The sequence below is a fragment of the Zootermopsis nevadensis genome, unplaced genomic scaffold, assembly GCF_977971745.1.
Source record: "Zootermopsis nevadensis isolate Lab colony 2312 unplaced genomic scaffold, Znev_1.0 Znev_ptg000021l, whole genome shotgun sequence".
Classification (NCBI taxonomy): Eukaryota; Metazoa; Arthropoda; class Insecta; order Blattodea; family Termopsidae; genus Zootermopsis; species Zootermopsis nevadensis.
This window is the reverse complement of record NW_028259153.1, coordinates 4,018,385-4,041,945: the sequence shown is the minus strand read 5'-3', so window position 1 is coordinate 4,041,945 and position 23,561 is coordinate 4,018,385.

The window sequence follows — 23,561 nt, the reverse complement described above, 5'->3', positions numbered from 1 at the left end:
GTAGCTCTTCATGTGGAAAGATTTTGAGACTTAGGTGGCATGTAAACTTTATCATATTACTTACTGGAATTCTATCAGTTTTTATTCTTCTTTCTTTTAGTACGTGAGCAGTGTAAAACGATGTGAATTTGATATGTACACTCTGTTTAAAAATAAGATATGTCTACCTAATCTGTGGTAGGTAAAAATTACAATATAGCTGCCTTAAATTTTTGATGATAGTGAATTTGTTTATGTGGGTGATTTTAAATTGTAGATTCCAAAGAAAAGAGATCTGGGTTCAATTAATAGAATCTTTAAAAACAATTCTGAGTCGGTGAGCACAGCGCACAGAAACGAGACCAAACAACGTAAAAACAGACCAGCAAATTGCATTTTTTTCAGAGACCCCCTCCCCCTTTCTAGCCAGTAGTACCACTATCTAGCAAACGCTTTTCAGTAAAATAAAAAAAAATCTAAAAGCCATTCCGAACTCATCCCATCCCACCTTCATGCTACTCACAATTCCCTCTTCACTTGATATGCAGTGGAGCGGAAGGGGGGGGGGGGAATGTCCCTTGGCACGATCACCCACAATATGGGTATATTGGAATTCACAAATTAAAGCAACGGCGATTTCCTGTTCCGGCAACCGTTGGTTGTGTTATGGATTGGGCAGTGCTGCTGTTGACTTGGTGCTCTGACGAGGTGATGCTGTGTTCTTGTGTGGGTCACTCGTGTTGCTAGCTCCAGGGCTCCGGGGCACAACAGTGTTCAACAGCATGGAAACAATGGTCTTTGAAAGACTGAAGAGCCCTCTAGAATTGCGAGAGATGGTTGTTCGAATCGTTACTCATTTCGCGCCGAGCATCCAATAGGAAACATGTACAGTACAATGGAATGCGTTAGATTTTGAAGAGGAACGTTTGGTACATTCCAATAAATGTTTTAAAACTATACCATTACAATATAATTCACTGGCTGTAATTTTATTTAATTATCAGTAATAAGCAAGATTTTGGTGTTTTCTTACAACACGACTACTTATTATGTTAAGTCTTACCCTTCGTCGCAATTTGAGGGTGTTTGAGAAGAGGCTTCTAAGAAGAATATTGGATTTAAAATGTTGAAAATGACTGAAAGCGAGAGAACACTGTAAAATTAACAGCTTCTTAATCTGTACTCTCCGCCTAATGTCATAGATTGATAGAAATGAAGTAGTATGAGATGGGTCGGAAGCACAGATAGCATGAGACATGTAATTGTATGAATAATTTGAGTTCATATAACCTGAAAAGAAGACACTTCTTTGGAGACCTAGCCATTGATTGTAGTATAATATTAAAACGATATTCTGGGGTTGTATGGGCAAGGTGAAATTGGTTCACATAACAGGGTCCAATGGCGGGCTCTTGTGAGCAAAACTATAAACCGGATCACAAAATGTCTTTTCATGAAAAGTTAAGCAACTGTTAAATTTTCGAAAATAATTGAGATTCATACAACTAGTAGTTTAATAAACACTGAAGTAAAATCAAACATTTGTCTGAGTAATGCTTTAGATCTTCAACGCGTCAACAGAGAAATTGTGAAATGTGTTTAATTAAACACATGGACGGCAGTAATATATAAGAGTATAAAGAAAGGGTGGACAATTATTTCAAATTTGAGGCCGGATGGGGTCCATTCAAAATAATCAAAGCGTCACAAGAGGTAATTTGTAGTAAAATTTGTTAAGTCTCTGTCAATTATACTCACTGACTAAACATATAATGTTCTCTAAGACACGTGAAACGCGGTATTAACAATTATTTGCGACAGGGTATCATCAGGTAAAGCTTTTGCTAAGACTGTGGAGTGGTACCTAAGTACAGGTAACATGTACCAGTAAAATTGAAATTCAGTCCAAATCTGTACTTTTAATTCTACTGTTTATTTATTGTGATTATGAACCTTTCTATAATTATACTTTTTTTTATTTGTAGTGTTCTGTCTGACGACAGGTCCATATGAACAGGATCCTTCCATCCTTTTCTCGGACTGGGACCTGTTCATATACGTTCTTGGCAGATGATCCAGAAGTGGTTTGTCATTGCCTTCTTCTGTGTGTGAATGGAGTAATTGTTGGGATGCCACGGAGAAACCGGGGAAGCCCCCGGAGGAAAACTCCGTGTTGCCTAGACCACGGCCTTGCCCAACACAAGTTATAAATTCGGGCACCGCCGGGAATCGAACCCGAGACCCCAGGATTACGAAGCCAGCCTTCTAACCGCTAGACCACCGTGGCACATAATTATACTAGAAATTAAAAATTAATAAGCCCATAGTAGCAACATCTGAATATCACTACTGGCCGCAGTTTTCTCAACTACAATGTGTAGAAACAGAGTTTAAATTTCGAATTACTATTTAAAATGCTTATTTAACGCGAGGTTTGTGAAATATGGAAGAATGAAGAAGTGGATCTTAATTAGGATGATCACTCGTCCTTTCAAAAGAATGTCTGCGAGGACGCGTTTCTTACAGAGGCTGCATTGTAAAAAGGACGAGGCGTCGTTACGATCTGAAATGAGTCACGCTTGAATGCTGGCGCCTTGCAGCGTCGAAAGCGTTGAAATGATTTTGTTTCATTAAGATCTGTGTGGTTCGAGTGAAGTGCTGAGGCGTATAAGGGAAGCCTGTCTTGTTTCAAAGCGTTTTCAACGAGGGGTGGAAGAGGGTGGTGCTGTGAGCTAGCAAAAAGGGCTTTCTGCTATGAAGGAGTGGGAACTCTCAAGGAAACTAGTCTTGATGTGACATAAAGAGTGAAAACAGGAAATCTGGACCCGAATGGGAAGTCTCTAGGTCTCTAGGCAAGTTGTATTATCGGGGTAAGAAAATTTTCACTTCATCTGCGAATGAGTTACATATACACGGTCTCATTATAACGCGTATTGGTATTAGACCCACACGTTTTTAGTTACCTATAAGCAATCTATTAAATTTGGATCATAGATTGTCTTGTAGATGATCTAGCTTCGTTATCTGTTTTTTTATATATTTTAAAGTTTTACAATTATATTAGTGTTCCCTAGGTGGATTATTTGTTTTTATTTATATTTCTTCATTTTTTGCTCTGTGTTAATATTGTTTCTATTTTGGGTTTGCCTGTACTTGGCAGTTACATTTAATACTGTACATGTATAAGTTTAGTTAATCCGTTTGTGTACTATTATCCATTATTATTTCACTATTATTGTATGTATTATCAGTGTTTGCCTGTTATTGGCTTCTTGCTGTTGGCAAACACTTAAATAAATTAATTGAATTGAATTGAATATTTGAGTTTATCGTAGTTGTAAGTATGAAGACAGTCGTCTTCTGGGATATAGAACCGTGTTATTTGATATGTGTATATATATATATATATATATATATATATATATATACTTACATATTGACCGAAATTTAAAGGAGCTTACTGCCTCTATAATCACCCTGAAATTTTGATATATATGTAGTGTAGCCCAGGGCAGAACGGGGAACTTAATCTTTGGAGGCATGTGGAAGGGACAATAATAAATATAACACATGGAGGAAACTTTTGTGGATTTATTGACTATTTGAAATTTATAATGATTTATTAGTTTAGTTCTAAGAGTTACAGTTTTTTTAAATTTTTTTGTTTTACGAAAATGTGACTTGCCCTATTTTGCCCCGTGCCCGGGTTGATATATGTTTGAAAATTTGTAAGAAGACACAGATTATCTGATAATTATGACGTAGGATATAAAAATGATTTATTATACAATGTAAAATGTCGAAACTTTACATATTTGAAATCTACTTAGGCTTAATGCAGGCGGCACACATATGCACCTCTTGATCATCGTTACCATCAACACCTGCACTTGAGTTATGGGCCCTTTTGAAGCAAGACGGACACCGGATCCACCCTTGAATAAACTGCGAATAGACTTCGTCACAATACAGGCACTCGTCATCTTGATTCTCTTTTCTAATTTCACTCGGGGAAAAACTTGTACCCCATTCTACCCTACCCCATCCTGCCCCGAGTATACTATTTCAAAATTAGATTGTTCCAACAAAAATGACATTATGAAAATAAATAAAATATTGTGTTTAAAACTTTCGAGAAAACACCTTGTAAAATGCATCATTCAACAAAGTGGCTATGAATAATGAATAGGTCTTACCTTCACTGGAAGTTGAGAAAAATGTCTAAAATGTAGGAGCAAAATACAACATGGTGATTATTTCAGAAAGTGTAACCACAAAACGGCGCTGACTGACGTGACGATAGATCGAAACGCATTGCAGACTAAATAAAGCCGATACACTGTTCTGCCCCGTCGCCCCGTTCTGCCCTGGTCTCCCCTACTCGACTACATAGTGCTATATCTCAAAATACAGCCACTGTCACTTACATTTAAATACGAAATGACATATAATCCAAATTTCGACGATTTTAAGGCGTGAAAGTGGTAATTATTGAAATATACTACGTAGCCTACGAGTCTGACCAGTGGTGTTGCGACGTTTTATATTCGCAAGATCTGAAAAGATTTAAATAAAATTAAGTTTTTATGGTATAACTCGTGCTGGAATGACGTAAATTTCCGCAGTTCCAGTGTCTGTATATCTGATACTTTAATCATTTGTTAAGCATTGATATTATATATAGAGCTGGGTGATTAGATTAAGGATCCATGTCTGATCTAAGGAAAAGATCTGATGCCTTTTAGACAGGAGATCGTGAGAGTTCTAGAGCCGGACTGGACGTGGCGGTGAATAGAAATACTCCCCTTGCTGACCGGAAATTAAATACATTTCTTCCAGTCGTCGGCAATCAATTCAGTGGCTTAGATATCCCTGCTCGTGTTACTGAGCCGAAAGTTTCATTCCTTTTTTTCCCTTGGAAATAGTCAGGGCCTTCTGCTTCTGTGCTATTAAAAGTTTATTACAATCAAAAGATTCTTGCGACCAGTCGAAGTTTAATTAATGTATTAGCGACATTCAAATACAGAACTCTCAATGTTGCTTTTGTTTTGTGTGAGTTTCAAACTTGATCTGTCGTATTATGTTGAACATCAGCTGAGTGAGTTTGACAATAGAATACCGAAAAAGGAGGAAATTTCCATTTGGAGAAAATGGCATTGTGAGGTTTCGCTTATCACCTTGTACAATTATTTTTATTTATTTAGTGTTCTGTCTGAGGACAGGTCCATATGAACAGGATCCTTCCATCCTTTTCTCGGACTGGGACCTGTTCATATACGTTCTTGGCAGATGATCCAGAAGTGGTTTGCCATTGCCTTCTTCTGTGTGTGAATGGAGTAATTGTTGAGATGCCACGGAGGAAAACTCCGTGTTGCCTAGACCACGGCCTTGCCCATCACAAGTTATAAATTCGGGCACCGCCGGGAATCGAACCCGGGACCCCAGGATTACAAGGCCAGCGTTCTAACCGCTAGACACCGTGTAATTTAATGAAGGACATTGCTGCAGGCAGAACATTTTGAACGCATGGAATTGATATGAAATGCATATATATAAAATTAATATATTAAAATCTGAAGGGAAAGAAACCACTTGGAAAACCTAGACATTGATGGGGCGTGGATTAAATTTTATAAATGTGGAGAACATCTGAATTTAACGAAAGATGAGAAACTCTAGACTATCAACTGAGCAACTATCAGCTTCCGAATAAGAGGTGTCTTCTGTGGATTTCTACTTGGTTGTTCAATCCTTATATACTGTAAAGGTAAACGTCACATTTCAGATATTGAAATATGATTGTCACACAAAGCTGCACTTCATTAACAGTTCAAATACTGCTTGATATTTCAGTATCAAATTTGAAAATATACCAAATTTCTCTAAAATTTTCTCGTCATAAATAATGTTGTTTTTGGAACAAAAACCTTCATTTATTTCCACCAACGTTTCAGACGTGTTTCTATCCCGTAGAGAGGGAAGGAATTAGTGGCACAAACATCATCAACAAAATGCTTCTGAAGACATTAAATGAACAGCACGTGACCCCAATATTTGTCACGATCTCATCAGTCAGATTAGTGGCTCGAGGTATATGGGGGGGGGGCACAGAATACGCTTAGGGTTTAACAAATTACTGAGTTTGTTCTGGAAAGAAGCAGGGGTGAGAGTTCAATGCCAAGGGAGGGGAGGAATTGAATTAAAATCAAGTTGGTTTCCATCTTCTATCACGTGTGGTTGAAATGAAGATGGGAATATTCTCAGTGTTCAGTGAAACATAGGATAAGGTAGATTCAGAAGTTAAATCATTCATACATTTGGACGGCGGTGCACAATGAACAGATGGAGTACGAGGTGCGATCGGAAAGTTTCTAGACTGCGCCTATAAAAACCCGTACACTTATCTCAGGTATTAAATTCATCCATCACCCTCGAAGTAGTTCCCCTGGGAGTGAACACAACGATCCTAGCGCCGCTGCCAAGCCTGGAAGCATCCCTGGAAATCTTTCTTTGTCAGCCTGTCAAGCACCATCTGCGATTCTGCCTGAATCTCTTCTATCGTCTCAAATCTCCTTCCCTTTAGCTGAATTTTTATCTTTTGGAAGAGGAAGAAGTCACACGGAGCTAAATCCGGCGATCCGGCAAGATCTTTGAGCTCCTGACAAACGAGAAGTAAGTCGATTCTGCTTCTGGTCCTCAGACAGGATGCGTCGCATGTGGAGTTCTTCCTTTAGAATCAGCTGACAGGTCCCATAGCCTATCCCAACAATGTCGCACAAGTCGTTGATGATACGACGTCGATCTTCGTGAATGGCCTGCCGAATCTTCGTAACATTTTCGGGCGTTGTGCTCGAAGATGGTCGTCCAGAACGCTCGTCATCATCGACAGAGGTTCGGCCATTTTTAAAACGTGAATGCCACACAAAAGTTTGTGCACGACCCATTGCGGACTCCCCAAATGCTTGCTTTAGCATTTCATAGGTTTCCGTAGCCGTTTTGGCGAGTCTTTGGCAAAATTAAATGCACACGCCATTCCGAAATCGCAGGAGGGTCGGTGTAATGCACTACCAAAACGCCCGTAACTAAGGAACAAATGCTAATTCGATGATGCCGGCTGGCACACTGATTCACTATGAATGTAGGCCGCACCCCCTAGCGGCAGAAGCTCGTACTACATCCGGTTCGCCCGCTATTGACACAGTCTTGAAACTTTCCGATCGCACCTCGTAACTTGTTAGGATGCAGTAACAACTATGATTCGCAAAAGGTGGAGTACGAACACTTGGAATGATGTTACGGATAGAAAGACACTTCCAGCGCGAGTTTTAGCTGGAAGACACCGGAAACTGTTGGACAGTTGCGTGCTCTGAAAACGAAATTTGGGCAGTTCTGTCCATCGACATTCTTTTTACAAGCAGGAAGATGGAGCCTGAGGTTTGAACTTTTGCGACGACTGAAAGCGACTCGTCTTTGAACGAAGTTTTTCTAAATGACGTTAACAATTTAGTTTCTATTTTAAGACGAAACAGGACGCATATTATGAATATGAGTTGGATAATGTTGTTTATTCTGAGAATCACATAAAGTGCATAATGAGGAGTTTATATTATTAAATCACGTGGTATACACAGCTATCACAGGGCCCTTCGGTCTTCATATTTTTGGACGATTGGCTTTTGAATTCGAAGTATAAGACTAATATTTCGGAGACCCTCTCTGCCTCTGTCAACAGGAATGATTATCAATTATTCCCTGATGATGGAGACGAAGAAGGTGTTCGAAACGTTGTAGACTTATTATGCAGGTTGCTGTTTTTTTTATAAAAATACTATATACTGAACCTTACAAGGCAGTAGTAGGATTACTAAGGTACAGAGCTCGTACCGAAATAATGAGCGCGAATTAATATAATTGAACTGTTTTCCGTCATTATAGGTTTGTTGTTCTACTTTGTCGAATTTAATAAATGTTTGTTTGAAATATCTTCATTTTTATAGATATCTGTGTGGAAGGGAACTGAGATTAACGGTGCATGTATGTTTTCCAGGCACGAACTTCGCGCCGTGATGGTATGGCAACACCTGTGACACCTGAGTTAAGCAGGTAAGCATATTCTGCAGTCTACAGTCCGACTCTTTCTAGAATACGTTAAGCCTTGCAGAGAGCCTACTAGCAAAGTTATGCAGCAGAGAACGGAGTTTCTGACTCATTGAATGATATCCGTGCTGCAGGGGACAGGAATGTAATTTTTTGTCCAATTTTAAATTTAAATTCACTTATCGATCTTCGAATGTTACATGACCACCGAGTCGGATTTGCTCACGTCCGTGTTTCCACCTGAATTCGGAGGTCAGCACCAGAAAGTATCCAAGCAGCGCAGTCGTTATTTAAAAGCTGATTGTTGCTCAGCTGTCCAAATATTCCTCGCCCTTTCTGAAACTCAAAGTTGTAGACTATTATCGTGTTTGCTTGTTCAGCTCATAGAATCTTCCTAAATTGTTTATGCTAATTACACGATAAAATGTGAAATTATAATTATCTTTTTTATGGTTCTTTCTACATTCTTCTATTTTTTTCTCACTCGTAGGTTCAAATATTTTCCTCAGAATTTTGTTCTTATTCTGTAATCAATATATTTCTTCGTGTATGCGGATTCTCTATTGGCAGTGTCAGAACTTAAATTTTCGGGAAGCTTGGTACTAAATCGGCTTAATAATTAAAAAAAAAAATAATTCTGTTCTCGCTGCTGAGTGGATTATTACGCGATTCAACAGGACAGTGGAACACAGTGGATGTTTTGTAGTGAAATGTGTTGGAAAAAGAAATCAGTGCGTTCTGTAAATTGTGTGCTGATTATGTTTACCACTGGCTATAGTGTACATTCACATTCGCTTGCGAGAGTGTGATGATATTTAACGCGCGGGAGTGCGGGGGCGGCGGCGGCGGACGGGCTCGAGGGTTACACTGAGGAAGCAATGAGGAGGAAATTGACTAGGAAGTAAGTTTCGGTTGAGTCACCGGTGAATTATTGTCATGTTAAAAGGCGTTAATGATTGCGTCATTCCTGAAATTCATTTTACAATAACATGATTTTAAATCTCTCTTTCAGTGCGAGAAAGAGGTTCCTTTGTATTTATCACTTAATGCAATTTCCCTTTAAAATTCAATATTTAGAGACCCTAACCATTTAAATCGAATAAAGAATGACAGAGTTTTTCATTACAGCCTGTCTTTTTATGTTTGTATCTGTAAACATTTCGCTACACATTCCTCTTCTCACATTTTTATTTTTATTTCAGTTATTTTTGAAACAAATATGCGAGTGTTTTTTCCAACATTGTGGAGCAGTCGTTCATATTGGGTGATTCATTTACTGATGATTACAATACTTCATAATATTCAGCGTTGAATGTTATGATTATTAATAAACGGCGAATTTCAAAACGTGTAATGTTGTCGTGTCGGATTTCTAATCATTAATCTGTCATTTAAAACCACAAAAAATCTTAATAAGGACAACCTTTCAAAAAACATAAATTAGAACCTGGACCCTTCGATACACGTAGCATTATTTACATAGCCTTGGACACAGCCCCTCTTGAGGAGCTGATAGTTTGTTACCTAGTCAAGAAATTTCCTCTTTGATGTTACCATATTCATAAGAATTCATCTCTAAATCGTATCCAGAGCAAAATTCATCCAGTTTCGGTACTTTCATCCTGTTCTTTAAGATCAGTTTTAATAGTTTTCTAATACTTTGGGGGTTCCTTTGACTACAGCTGTTTATGTCTTTCGTGGATGTTATGTGATGGGACTATCTCATCCTTGTTATTCTATGTTATATATTGCCTTACTCTCACATGGATTACTTGATCATTCTGATATTTAGAATCCACTTAAAAACGAACATAACACATAATAGAAGGATAAATCCAATAGAATATTTAAAATTTTTCTAAGCGAGAAATTCCCTGAATTACACAAGAACAAGTAGAGTTACGATAGTAAAATTTAGGAGATTTGTAAAGGTGAGACATTAACTAGGATTGCATACATACTTTCGATGAAGAATTCTCCTGAGAAGCTCGATTACGAAGATTAAGAAATAAATGTGAAATTAACATTAAGATGGTTAATAGTGTAATGAATTATGAGGAGAGAGGGAGATGGAGCATTTTCAGAGACGAGTCTAATGGCAAACTGTGGTATTGAAAGTGGTCAGTTTTCGAGTACTGTTACCAGAAAGATTATTCGACTGGCAAGATGTCTGCTTACCCAAAACTTAAACCTCTTACACGTATGTTCTCAATATACTGCAAACATTAGAGTCTATCTATATTAAAGAAATTTTCGATTCCCATTAAAATTTGAGCTTTAAACTCGGGAGATTCGTAGTTAAAATGTCACACTAAATTTGACAATTAACCGTTCCTTCACAATTTTCCTCTACCGATTCAGACAACTACAGCATTAATATTTAAATAGGCTTCAAAGTAGTAGCTTCAAGCAGTGTGCTTCCGAAGTTTCTACAAGCAATTTTTAAATTCGTCGGCATTTAAAACTATTGGGAATAAATAGTTCATGATCTTATTCTATAGTCTAGCGGTTAGAACGCTGGCCTTGTAATCCTGGGGTCCCGGGTTCGATTCCCGGCGGTGCCCGAATTTATAACTTGTGTTGGGCAAGGCCGTGGTCTACGCAACACGGCGTTTTCCTCCGGGGGCTTCCCCGGTTTCTCCGTGGCATCCCAACAATTACTCCATTCACACACAGAAGAAGGCAATGGCAAACCACTTCTGGATCATCTGCCAAGAACGTATATGAACAGGTCCCAGTCCGAGAAAAGGATGGAAGGATCCTGTTCATATGGACCTGTCGTCAGACAGAACACTAAATAAATAATAAATAGTGTTGCATGTTTGCTATAAAATTTGTATAACTTTATGTAACGTCTCACACCCTCCAGTTTAATGGTTCTGTTTACCGTCTTGTAATATGCTGTTTGTTTCCGATAAGCTGAAAACCCCTATGCAGAACCCCTTAGTCGAAGGACTACCCCCGTCTTCCGTCAGCGATTACTTATCATCATCATCATCATCACACTATAGCCGTCTTGTTGATTCGAATTTTGAGAACGCGCCGTCACCTGGTGACATGGAAATCATTTAACCGATTTGAAACAAACAACCCCTGAAAATATTTGGCTTACCGTTGTAGGGTGTGAAATGAGGCAATATTTATGTACGCAAGAGAATGAAGAAACGACTTTAAGGGGGTGGGACGTGAACTTTTCCGCAAAGTTGGTTCAGTTCTAATAAATGTAATGCATGGTCTATATTTTTCCTCTCTCAAGATCTTGGGCATACAAATGGGCGTTGGGAATACGCCCGGCGTATGTAGGAAGGGAGTGAGAAAAATTGAGTTAATGCCGTATTGGGGCTTGGAGGAACTTGAAGATTTTGTTTCATTATTTTTATACAGTTATAGCCCATGATTCATCAAGATTCCAAAGAAATAATTACATCGCCATAGCACTGAATATTTATCTGTATGAACTTTGGTGACGTCGTAGTTTTATTATATAAATACAAACATATACGAATTCTCTGGAAAGAGAGTTCTTAACAATATTTCTACTGCATAAACGACTTTACTAGAGAAAATACGTTTTAAGTTATGAATACAGATCGTACATTTGTGAAGTTAGCAAATTGTTTTATGCTTTGAGAAGAAATCTTTCAGGAAGTAAACTGAACTGAAGTTAAAATGTTCTTGACGGTTGAAAACTTAATCTTTTATTTTAAAGGAAGAGTAGACTAAGGGTGTTAGAGAATAGTTTGTGAGAAGAAGGACAATCTTTAGATAACAGAGGAAAAATTATTAGGAGGATAAAAATAATTCCTCTGAAGGGCTTTGCATTCTGTAATATTTGTATAGTCCGTGAGGGTAATTAAATGAACAAGAATTAGATAGATGATGCATATAGTATTCAGGGAAATCATAGGGAGGAGAGTATGTAAGAAAAGTAGGCGTAAGTGTGATGATAATATTAAAAAGCATTTTAAAGACGTAGGTTGTGAGGGTATTTACTGGATCAAACTGAAACACAAAATGTCAAGAGATGTACAATAGTGAACTTTTTAATTCCATAACAAAATATCAAATTTTGATCAGCTGAGGGATTATCAGTTTTTTAAAAGGAGTCTGTTACTTGGAAATTGTTATGAACACTATTCAATACCAAATTAAATTTGTGCCTCTATTAAATAATATGAAAAATAAGGAAAAGTGCATAATTTACACTTTGTCACAAATTTTATTGTACCAACACACGCAGATTATTTTCTTGTTTTCGTGTCTTATACGAAAAGTAACTCATAACTTGTGTGAACTGAACGATATACAACACGAGCCAACTGGCTAGTGTTATAGCAGAGGCGATTTATACAGAGCTCCATGTCGTGACTGCCACCCCTTGCGACGCCAGGAGCTTGTCACATCGGGCTGCTTGTTCACGATTATTTCTGTTTAAACAGGGCGTGGTGTGACGTCGTTTCCGCGTCTGTCGGGGTTTAAATGTAGTTCACCTCTCTGTAATATGATACAGTTAAAGGCTAAGGAGAAGTTGGTATTAAAAATGTTATTAACATTGTCTGTTATTGAGAGCGGTGCTTTTGGTAGTAATAGCAGATGTAATATTAAAAGTAATATATAGATCGATCAAGTCATAAATTTGGTATGTCGAGTAAAACGATCAAGTAATAGACGACATATATGCTCGTGAATATCCAATGGGTGACGTTCATTTTTGTGTGTTCTTCGAATCTCTATCAATTTCAATTACAATACAATTCAATTCAATTGAATTCAATTTGGAATGTAGAACGATGTAATTTGTGCTAGGGCGATCTGCACGAAATGATAATTCTGACCTGTTCAAGACATAATTCGTAATAAAATATCGGGCTATGGGCCGTGTCAACTGGTTAAAAATTACGGACGTTTCAGGGATCATCTCAGCCCGTGTTCGGACTCTGAGCAGGTATATTTGAGGGGGCGGTTTGGACACATTCAAATCACATGTTAGTCACCGTGAAAAATTTATATCATGCGTAATTCGTAGAGTTTAACGAAGGAGACGAAGAAACGTAGCAAATACAGGGTTAGTCAAAAGTAGTCGCACAAAATTTGGAGAACTGTAACCGTGTTACCTGCAGCTAAAATTTGCTGATATCAGCAGATATCTATAGAGCGTAACCTCAAGTTTCGTTTTTTTGTTGTAGTTCTTGACATTACCGCTGAGAGCGCTTGTGAATTGTGGACAAAAAATGGAGACTTATAGTGACGAGGAAAGAGTACAATGTGTGTTCTGGTTCGAACAAACGAATTCTCTTCCGTAATTCTCTAAGATCGTTAGGTAAGGGTGAGTGGTAAACGTGATCATTAATATATCCCCACAGGAAAAAAAAATATCTGCTGATATGAGATCCGGTGAACGTGGTGGCCAAGCGATTGGATCTTCTCGCCTAATCCACCGACCTGGGGAGTGGAGATCCAAACATGTTCTGATATCTGTATGGAAGTAAGGAGGTGCACCATCTTGCTGAAATTGAGTTGCATTCTTCGTTTGTTCGAACCAGAACACACATTGTACTCTTTCCTCGCCACTATAAGTCTCCATTTTGTTTTCAACAATTCACAAGCGCTCTCAGCGGTAATGTCAAGAACTACAACAAACAAACAAAACTTGAGGTTACGCTCTACAGATATCTGCTGATATCAGCACATTTTGACTGCAGGTACCACGGTTACAGTTCTCCAAAGTGTGCAGCTACTTTTGACTTAACCTGTATATTTAGTCAAATACTCTGAACGAGGTTAGGATTCAAACCCAACACAAAGTAATCAAATTTATGGTACGGAGTCGTTCTTGAGCAGCAAATAATTGCTGAGCTAACTTCTCGTCTTTTATGGAACCGAAAAGTTCTGTATCTTGTTCACAATTGCCCACCACTGGACTCTGTCCTGAGTCAGTAGAGCCCAGTTAATATTTTCACACCGAAAGTTTTGAATTCAGTGTAGATGGGAGCCTGATATTAACATAGTTCGAAATGTCGCAGAACTTGACTTTAGAAACTTAAGATAGTGTAATTGCGTGATATTGTGAATATTATATCAATTATTTATTTTAATTCGGCTGATCACAATATAATTGACTCACACCTATTCGAAGACACTAGTACTTCTGGATATATCGGGACACTCACTCCTACATCTTTGGCCGATATGTACATTTAATAACATTTAAGAAAAACAACACCTTCGCCCAAAAATGGAAAAACAAACGTAATGAAACATCACCAAAAAACTACCAAAAAACTGCAGAAATCATAATTGAGTTTTAAGCTATTAGATATATTTTACACCTGATGATGGTTTTATAAAACCGAAACATGTTGTATAAATGTTCCGAAATGTAAATCGATCAATCGATACGGAACATGAATGATATTTTATTATCTTAATTATAAGAAATTTTAAATAAAATTATATTGTGATCAGACGGATTAAAATAAATAATTGATTTAGAAACTTAAGTTTCAGCTAAGAAAAACCTGGAATTTTAATTAAAATAGGAAATTTACAATTCATATCATTACTGCTCGCGCATACAAGTTTTGAGTGATGGAAGATAGATTAGGTCACTGCTAGCCAACAAACGTCTTGCATTATAACAAACAAATAAGAATTATTTCATTAACATATCTCCTATTAAGATTATAATTTTATTATTCAATATGCCATCAATGTTTTGAAGAACATATTGAAATATAAAATAAATTTTGATAATGGAAGTTCGATAAAGTGTAATAGGACTTTGTAATGTATTATTTAATTTTATAATTCTCTTGACAGAGATGTCTTTGACAAATTTGAAACCTCTGTCTTCAAATTCAAAGCAGGTACTCTACTGAATAATCACTTCCCCAGAGCGGGTCAGTGAAACAACTTTTAAGTGATGAGCTCAGTTTTACGCTGCGATGCCAGAAGCGAGGGTTCAGTACGATATATTCAGCTTTCTTAATTGATGAGGAAGTCAATCAGCAGTCTCATTGCCTCTGCGTAGTCGCCCTCTTCATTAGCTTGAATTTCGAAGTACCGGAGCGGATGTGACGAAATTCAACCTGAGAGAAAAAATATCCAGCATGACTGGCAAAGTGCTCAAATAAACTATAGTTAGTAATACGGAACTTAGGCAGTTTTTGCGTTCATTCATATAGGCCCAATTGTAGAAAGAGTTGTAATGGCAAAATCCTGGTATTTTGACGACATCGGACCTTTACTGAGCGCAGAGCCGCGTTTGAATCTGTGGATGAGATGACACGTTCTGTTTAGAAATGGAACGATACCGTACTTTTAAAATTCCAAATTCTTATCGTTTCGCCGTGTGATCTGATAATAATTTACCGACGTTTCGGAGGTACTTGTTGCCTGATAAAGAAGCAGAAAGCACTATTGGCAAACTTCTACCAGACTACACGATGCAACTTACCAGAACACAGCCGTCGTTATCGCAATACGAACTCTTCTAAAATCTAATTGATAAGGAATCGGTTTATGTACGCAGTCTCACAACTCTTTCATCTCTGCAGATGCACGTGACGTGAGAGACAATTTGAGATCAGTCTGTAAAGAAAATAAATGCAGTGCAATGTGTCACTGTGTTTAATGGCGTGTGGATGAGTGGAGTGAGTTTATGTATAATATGTTAGCTCTACGGTGGTCTGGCGGTTAGAACGCTGGCCTTGTAATCCTGGGGTCTCGGGTTCGATTCCCTGCGGTGCCCGAATTTATAACTTGTGTTGGGCAAGGCCGTGGTCTAGGCAACACGGAGTTTTCCTCCGTGGCATCCCAACAATTACTCCATTCACACACAGAAGAAGGCAATGGCAAACCACTTCTGGATCATCTGTCAAGAACGTATATGAACAGGTCCCAGTCCGAGAAAAGGATGGAAGGATCCTGTTCATATGGACCTGTCGTCAGACAGAACACTAAATAATAATAATAATAATAATGTTATCTCTAAACATAATTATTATTTACTCAATGTTTGTTTAATGACACTGTAAGTCAAATGATATGATGACTAACGAATAATTGATTGAGAAAGAAGTGGAAGGAAGAACTCGTGGTTTAATAAAATGTATTATCATAGTGCAGCAGTTGTCGAGGAACGGCATTCTGCAAGAACTCATTTTCATACATTTTCATTTAAGGATATGCCGAATGTGCGTTTGAGTGATTTATGTGTTGCGGCCATCAAGTTATATAATGTATAAGAACCAAAGTGTGTAACGGTCCAAATTACATCTTCTGCTGAGGTAATTTAATCATAAGATTTAATTTCTTATTATTTATTAATCTGAATGAGTTTTAGTTTCCTTTTCAAAATTTTAACTTTTTGTGGTGTTTGGAGTGTAATACCTGGATGGATACTTCCTTTTCATGGCATCTACCTAAGTGTTTAACACAAAGACGTGCGAGGACCTTCGGTTCCCTGAAGTCTTCGTTTTGACATTAATGATAATAAATAGTAGTGAATTGGGTGTATTCCCATGAGTTACACTTTGACATTTGTGGCTTCAATATGTCGAAGGTCTGTTTGGACTTTATGGTTCATTGTCACTCAGCAGACTAATGTTACTGGGCAATGTATTGTATATGTCAGTGAGGAAATTTGAAAGAGCCAATTAGACGCAATCTTTCGAACCAAGATCATGACACTTCCAGCAGCTCGTCAGTTTTTGGATTTTCTGCTTCAAACTTTGAAGACCGTAGCACGCAAAGATTCAAGTCTACTACAATTTTGGAATTCAAGTGAAATCATCTTCTTGAGGCTAGAGCCAGTTAATATCTGTATTGTTCTCAACTAAATAAAAAAGTGTAAAATATTCAGCAATAGGCGGCAGCTTCTAGTTGTCGGAAGTTACATATCCCGGAGGAGATTCAGGTGTCTACAGAGGAGCCAAGCTGCTATCAGTGATCGGCAATACGTGTCTGATCAATGCATTGCTGTGGCTATGCATGCAATACGTTTGGCCAACAACACACCACAGAATTTAGTAGTTTCGAGATATCATAACTTCACGGAATTCACTTGAATGACGGTTTCTAGAGTCATCGTCATTATAGAAACAACCGGCTTGAATTCTGAACTCTAAGATTCAAGGACACTACATGTTACGAAAATTTCAGAGATACTTAATTTAAAATTAAATAAATTAACAAGTTAATGGAGTCTGTATTACGGAGTTTTTCGGATTTTGACCATCGTCTGGTTTTCTAAGAACATGTGGTGTTTAGAATACCAGAATATAGACACGTCCAAGAACTCAGTAATCCAGATTTTAATACACCATCGTCAGAACACTTTAGAATTGACGTTAATGGGGGTAGGAAGAACTGCGAAACGTAGCTCTTAAATCTATTATCACCCAATTGTATTCAGTCGACCTGACCGCTTCTAATCTTGTGTTTCTCATAGCTACGCTGTATGACAATGATATCGTAAAGCATTAGAGGGGTACAGCTATTTTGTAGGCCTGTCTTCTGATGTAAGATTCAGATACTCCAGTGTATTTATGAGTTCTGTATTATTTTCACAATCAACAGCCACAACACCCCTAACCATCAATAAACACAGTTAATTTTTGCAATCCAGAAGCGTTCTGGTTTCGCTCACAAAGGAATTGAATTCTTAAATACTATTTACATGCCACTCATGGAAAAAAACCTTAGAGGTATCATACATTATTTATTTTGCCGAACACCTGGTTAGTAGTCATTATACAGAAGGAAGGTCCTGTGACCTGCAATATCAACACAATATTTTCACGTTATGCTTCTAACAAATTTTCAGAATTTCCCCTTAAAATGACGCAAATAAGATTTCTGATAATTAAATCCTCATTATAGATAAGTTAATTATAAATTGACCTACTGAGTTTGAAGTAATTACACTGAAAACATATTCTAATATTAATTACTTTAATTGTAATATTAAGAATAATTGCAGAAGGAAATTTCAAGTGTAGATACGAGGGCGTACTTATGGTACTTACTCATTTATTTTATAATGACAAAGTTTGTGATAATACGTTATATACTTCACTCCCACATGTTCGCTGTCTCTATCTAGGCTAATGCCAAAACCCACTATTGGACGCGATCCTGAGACAGTTCCGTCTGCTACCGTAAAAGTATCGGAATCGATATCTGCAGAAATCGTGCGTTCATGGCTGCATGCGTATTTCAATAATTTCATTTTGTATTGTAGGTCTAACGCTTTCTTGAATTACCATATCTCCTAGATGGCTTTGACAGCATTTAATCATATTCGTATTTGTAGTGTTCACATCTTACGCATTTCATTTCTTAATGGGCCCAGGAATACAGAGTTGTGAGAATTTAATATCCTGCCCCCCCCCCCCCCCAAACACGTACAGAAGTTTGGTATTCGCCGTGAACGTTGTCGAGTTTAAATTTGGACTGAAGTTTATTATGACCGAAGAGTCAAAAATAGAAAGAAAAAATCTGTAACAAAGTGACATTTTGTCAATGTTGGGTCAGAATGTCGTCTGAACCTACCCTCTTTCCCTCCTCCTCCAACATATCCAATCTCAGCTTCACGCTGAACGTCAGTCTGACAGAGCGACGTTTAATAACGCGCCTCATTCCTGTCTACAGTAAAGACAGCTATTAAGTAAAAGAACAAGACACTTCCTTCACCGTCATCTGGAAATATAATCTTTATGAGATATGAGACAGAAGACATAAGGAAGCTATCACTTCAGCTTCTCCACATATTTAGTTGACTGAACGTAGAGTGTTCGACCCGTCTGGTTGATGCAGAGTTCAAAGTTTAGCTCGCTCCATTTAGTAGAACGGATTCGGGACACCATCTTCTATTGCTTTAAGACATATTTTATTCAGACTGGATGTAATTTTAAAATATTATTGCACAATTGAGCGAATTTTTCTTTAAAGTTTCCGCAAGATGACGCCTCTGGGCCGAGTCGAATTCAGGCCAATTCTCTTTCAGATATGCCATTGAATCAATCTAAAGTCGTGGTCCTACTAAATCGTTACTGTATATCGAAAATATACATTTATCTTGAAGATAAGAAATGTGGAACCTGTTTGGTTATTTCCGGCTTATTTAACTATACTTTCAACAGCTCAGAAAACATCTTTTGTGCTTAGTTTTTCACATTTTAATTATAACACTGCTACAAACAAATTGGCTTGTAGGTTCATTACATTTCAGTTTATAATTCCCTGTTTTTATAGTAAGGCCATTACAGAAGTAATTGTATTGACCCACGGCTCTGTCATCAAGCGTCGAGTGAGTGGTTAGTGAATAACAAATTAAAATTGACGTCGAAGGAAGCGGTCGTGGTATATTTTAATATATTGTCCTGAAATTTACCTCGAGGGAGTGAGAGAAACAAAGGAAAACCTCAGAGTGTTAGTTATTCCCACCATGAAACAGAAGAAAGAGTTGCGAAATTGTGAAATATGATTTTTTTAAAACTCTTCTCAGACAAAGCAAGATTTTGTTTCGACAAGGTAAAGAACGTAATAATTAATGATGTAACACGATACAATGTAGATTTCTAGTTGAGAAAATATTATCGTAGTTCTTTTCACAATGGAACTGAGTAATAAAATGTGTTACGTATACCAAAGCACGTGGAGCCTACAGAGTTCTGTGTACAAGGCGTAGATATTCTAAATAAATTGTAAGTGTGTTTATAAAAATGGGGTATCAGGGTACGTTCCTATTGCACCGCTTAATGCACCTGTCTACAATAGAAGTGTGACGTCAGATAGAAAAAAGTTACGTTTACCATTTACTGTAAGTAATGAATTAAGGGCCACGGTTGTCTAGCGGTTAGAACGGTGGCCTTGTAATCCTGGGGTCTCGGGTTCGATTCCCGAATTTATAACTTGTGTTGGGCAAGGCCGTGGTCTAGGCAACACGGAGTTTTCCTCCGGGGGCTTCCCCGGTTTCTCCGTGGCATCCCAACAATTACTCCATTCACACACAGAAGAAGGCAATGGCAAACCACTTCTGGATCATCTGCCAAGAACGTATATGAACAGGTCCCAGTCCGAGAAAAGGATGGAAGGATCCTGTTCATATGGACCTGTCGTCAGACAGAACACTAAATAAAAATAATATAAATAAATAATGAATTAAGAATTAAATTTTCAGAATACTAGGATGAAGGTTGCACGCCACTTTGATTCCTTGTTTGCCTGTTACCTTAATTTCAGGGGAGTGAAAGCGACCCGCACGGTATTTAACGAGGACCTGACCTGTTCAGCTATCAAAGATTCATTTGCCTTACCAGACCATGACAGGAATCACGTGTTGGTACTTATTGGACTGATTATGTTTGTATGAACGAGAGTGAATTACACAACATTTGTTCTATAGATGGCTGTCTTCTGTGCTATAGCGTCGTGTAGTCTAGTAGAAGTTTACCAACGTTTCAAAGGTCTCTGCTGCGTCCATCATCAGGGTGATTTAACCCAGAAGACAACCATTTTAGACTCACCACCGTAGAAACCTCATATCCTACTAGCATTTATTCTATTTGAGTTTAGTTAAAATCCATAAGAAGAATATGAAATCAGCGATGAAATGCAATGTTCTAGCGATTTATATGAATCAAAAGTTTCGGATTTGCTGGTTTTGATATCTTGGTGCCTGTGCGTTTGTTTTACTTTAGAAATTGTAATAGGTCTTATGCTACAATAGGCTCATATTGAAAAGTTTAATTTTATTTACTTTTGTGTCAGAGTCAGAAAAATCACAACATTTAAGAAAATATATTTGAAAGAAGATTGTGCAAATGGTATTTTGAACTGCCGTGGGCGCTTAACCTTCTTTTCTGTAAGAGGAATAAAGAAGAATAGGCAGTTTATAGAAAGCAGCTCCGGGCATCAACGAAACAGCTCTCTCAAGTGGTTACAGGAAAGACGAAAACATCATGCATAATTTATTCTGTAGTTACCGGCCAAGCTCATGCAGAATTCGGTGATGTAAAAGAGAGGGAAACGTGAGCCAGCCTTTTCCGCTGTGTGGGCGAAGAAAACAACTTCGGAAATTAGGGGAAAAAAAAAAAAAAAAAAAAAAGAGAGAGAGAGAAAAGTTTCGGATTACCAACTTTGATAACTTGAAACGTTGTAAAATCTCTAGTATTATCGCTTCGATTCAAGAGATAAGAAAACAAGGAATACTCGATGTACCCGTTTAAATATCTCTTCATTTCACATGAATTTAACATTACTTTTCCCTGTAGAAGTTTACAATGACAAGAAATATATGCATGAGTAGGCAGTTGTATAATGTGAGAAAACCAGCTGTAAGATGAATATTTATATTTTTCTTTTCTTAGTTTGTTTGTCACGGTGTTGTGTATGCTGTAATATTAAAATGCCCATTTTCTGTGATAAAAATTATGCCAAAGAACTATTTTAATCTGCGAATCTTCCTGTATATATTGTATCCGTCTGAACTTAACCTTGGTAACTTATGGATGTTAAAGTTTGCCTTCCAAGAAATTACAAACGAAAGTCATATCACTTAGGATTACACGATCGCTAAAATTGTAAATTATAACCCGATTTACTGCTGGAACAGTGATCATTAATATTCTTGATGAATTGCGCACTAAAACCATAAATATAAGATCATCAGACAATAGATAAAAAATTAAACTTATTTTTCTGACATTATAACCATTGTACGGGGGCAGTATGACCTCTGAAGCGTTGGTTAACATCTACCAGACTACACGGCGCAACAACCCAGAAGACAGAAATCTTCATACTCTGATGACGGAGGCAGTATGACCTCTGAAACGTTGGTTAACATCGACCAGACTACACAGCGCAACAACCCAGAAGACAGAAATCTTCAAACTCTGATGACGGAGGCAGTATGACCTCTGAAACTTTGATAAACATCGACCAGACTACACAGCGCAACAACCCAGAAGACAGAAATCTTCATACACATCGCTCTGATGACGGAGGCAGTATGACCTCTGAAACTTTGGTAAACATCGACCAGACTACACAGGGCAACAACCCAGAAGACAGAAATCTTCATACTCTGATGACGGAGGCAGTATGATCTCTGAAACGTTGGTAAACATCGACCAGACTACACAGCGCAACAACCCAGAAGACAGACATCTTCATACTCATCGCCCTGATGATGGAGGCAGTATGACCTCTGAAACGTTGGTAAACATCGACCAGACTACACAGCGCAACAACCCAGAAGACAGAAATCTTCATACTCTGATGACGGAGGCAGTATGACCTCTGAAACGTTGGTAAACATCGACCAGACTACACAGCGCAACAACCCAGAAGACAGAAATCTTCATACTCACCGCTTTGAAAACCTCAAATCATATAAAAATAGCATATTTAATACCGCTGATGTCAGTCCAATCTTTTTCACTCTCTGTCAGCGCTATCACTTCTGTGGACACGCCCATCAGACAGTCTTCATACAGCCCTATTTGATCTTACGTCAGTGTTACGTTATTTTCCAATCGCGCAATTTCAGCTGGTGTAACTGCACAGCCATAATTTAGGAAAATGTGCTTCAGTCCCAATTGCCCGTTTTACTGTGCGAAAATTTTCACATTTTTATTCGGTCCATGCACGTAAGTGCTTTTACTACAATTTGCAGCGACCATTTTCCAAGTTATTGTTTATTTTATGGGTGAGGCATTTGCTACTGTGAAGAGCTTTTACCGAAAGTGAGCCCGGCGAGCGAACACTTGTGTCATCTGTGAATGCCTCCTGGGTTTTCTACGAGAATTCACTTACTCATTCTCTCAAATTATTATAATCTTCCATAAATTGGTAAAATAAGCCAAAATAATAAACTGAACTCAGACGAATGACAGTGTGAACGAAAGTATGTGATCAGTTTCAAGCATCCACAAGTACAGTATGGCCAGAAATTAAATCAAGCACTTATTCTTAAGGTAATCCAATATGCTGATTCCCTTCTCTTTGAATTTACGAAACATTATAAATTATTTGGATTCTCTTTAATTGTCCCCATCTGACGCCATGTCTCCATTTATTTAAATTTTCATGGTCTCAATAATTCGATTAGCACAAACTAACCTAGTGAACTTTAATGAATGTGCCCCAGGCTTATAGTTCCTGGCATTTGTCTGCTCTGATCCTCTGGAATGTTCTTGTGAGAACTTGTATTCCTAACAAGCCTCGGCTGTACAGCGATATTCCAGTCCACTGCATTGACAGAAACCTACTAATTGAAAGTGTTAATCAACTGGTAGGCCTTAAGACGGTCGGATATTCCGTCTCTGCTATTTATCCTGAGTGTTTATGTGGGAACCAACATGCAGTCTCTGTCTGAGAGAACCAACAAAGCGTCTCTGTGGATAAGGACAGTTGTAACAGATACAAAGTGGAGCATCGGATTTACTCTACAGGTTTCTCGTGTAAGTAAATGTAAA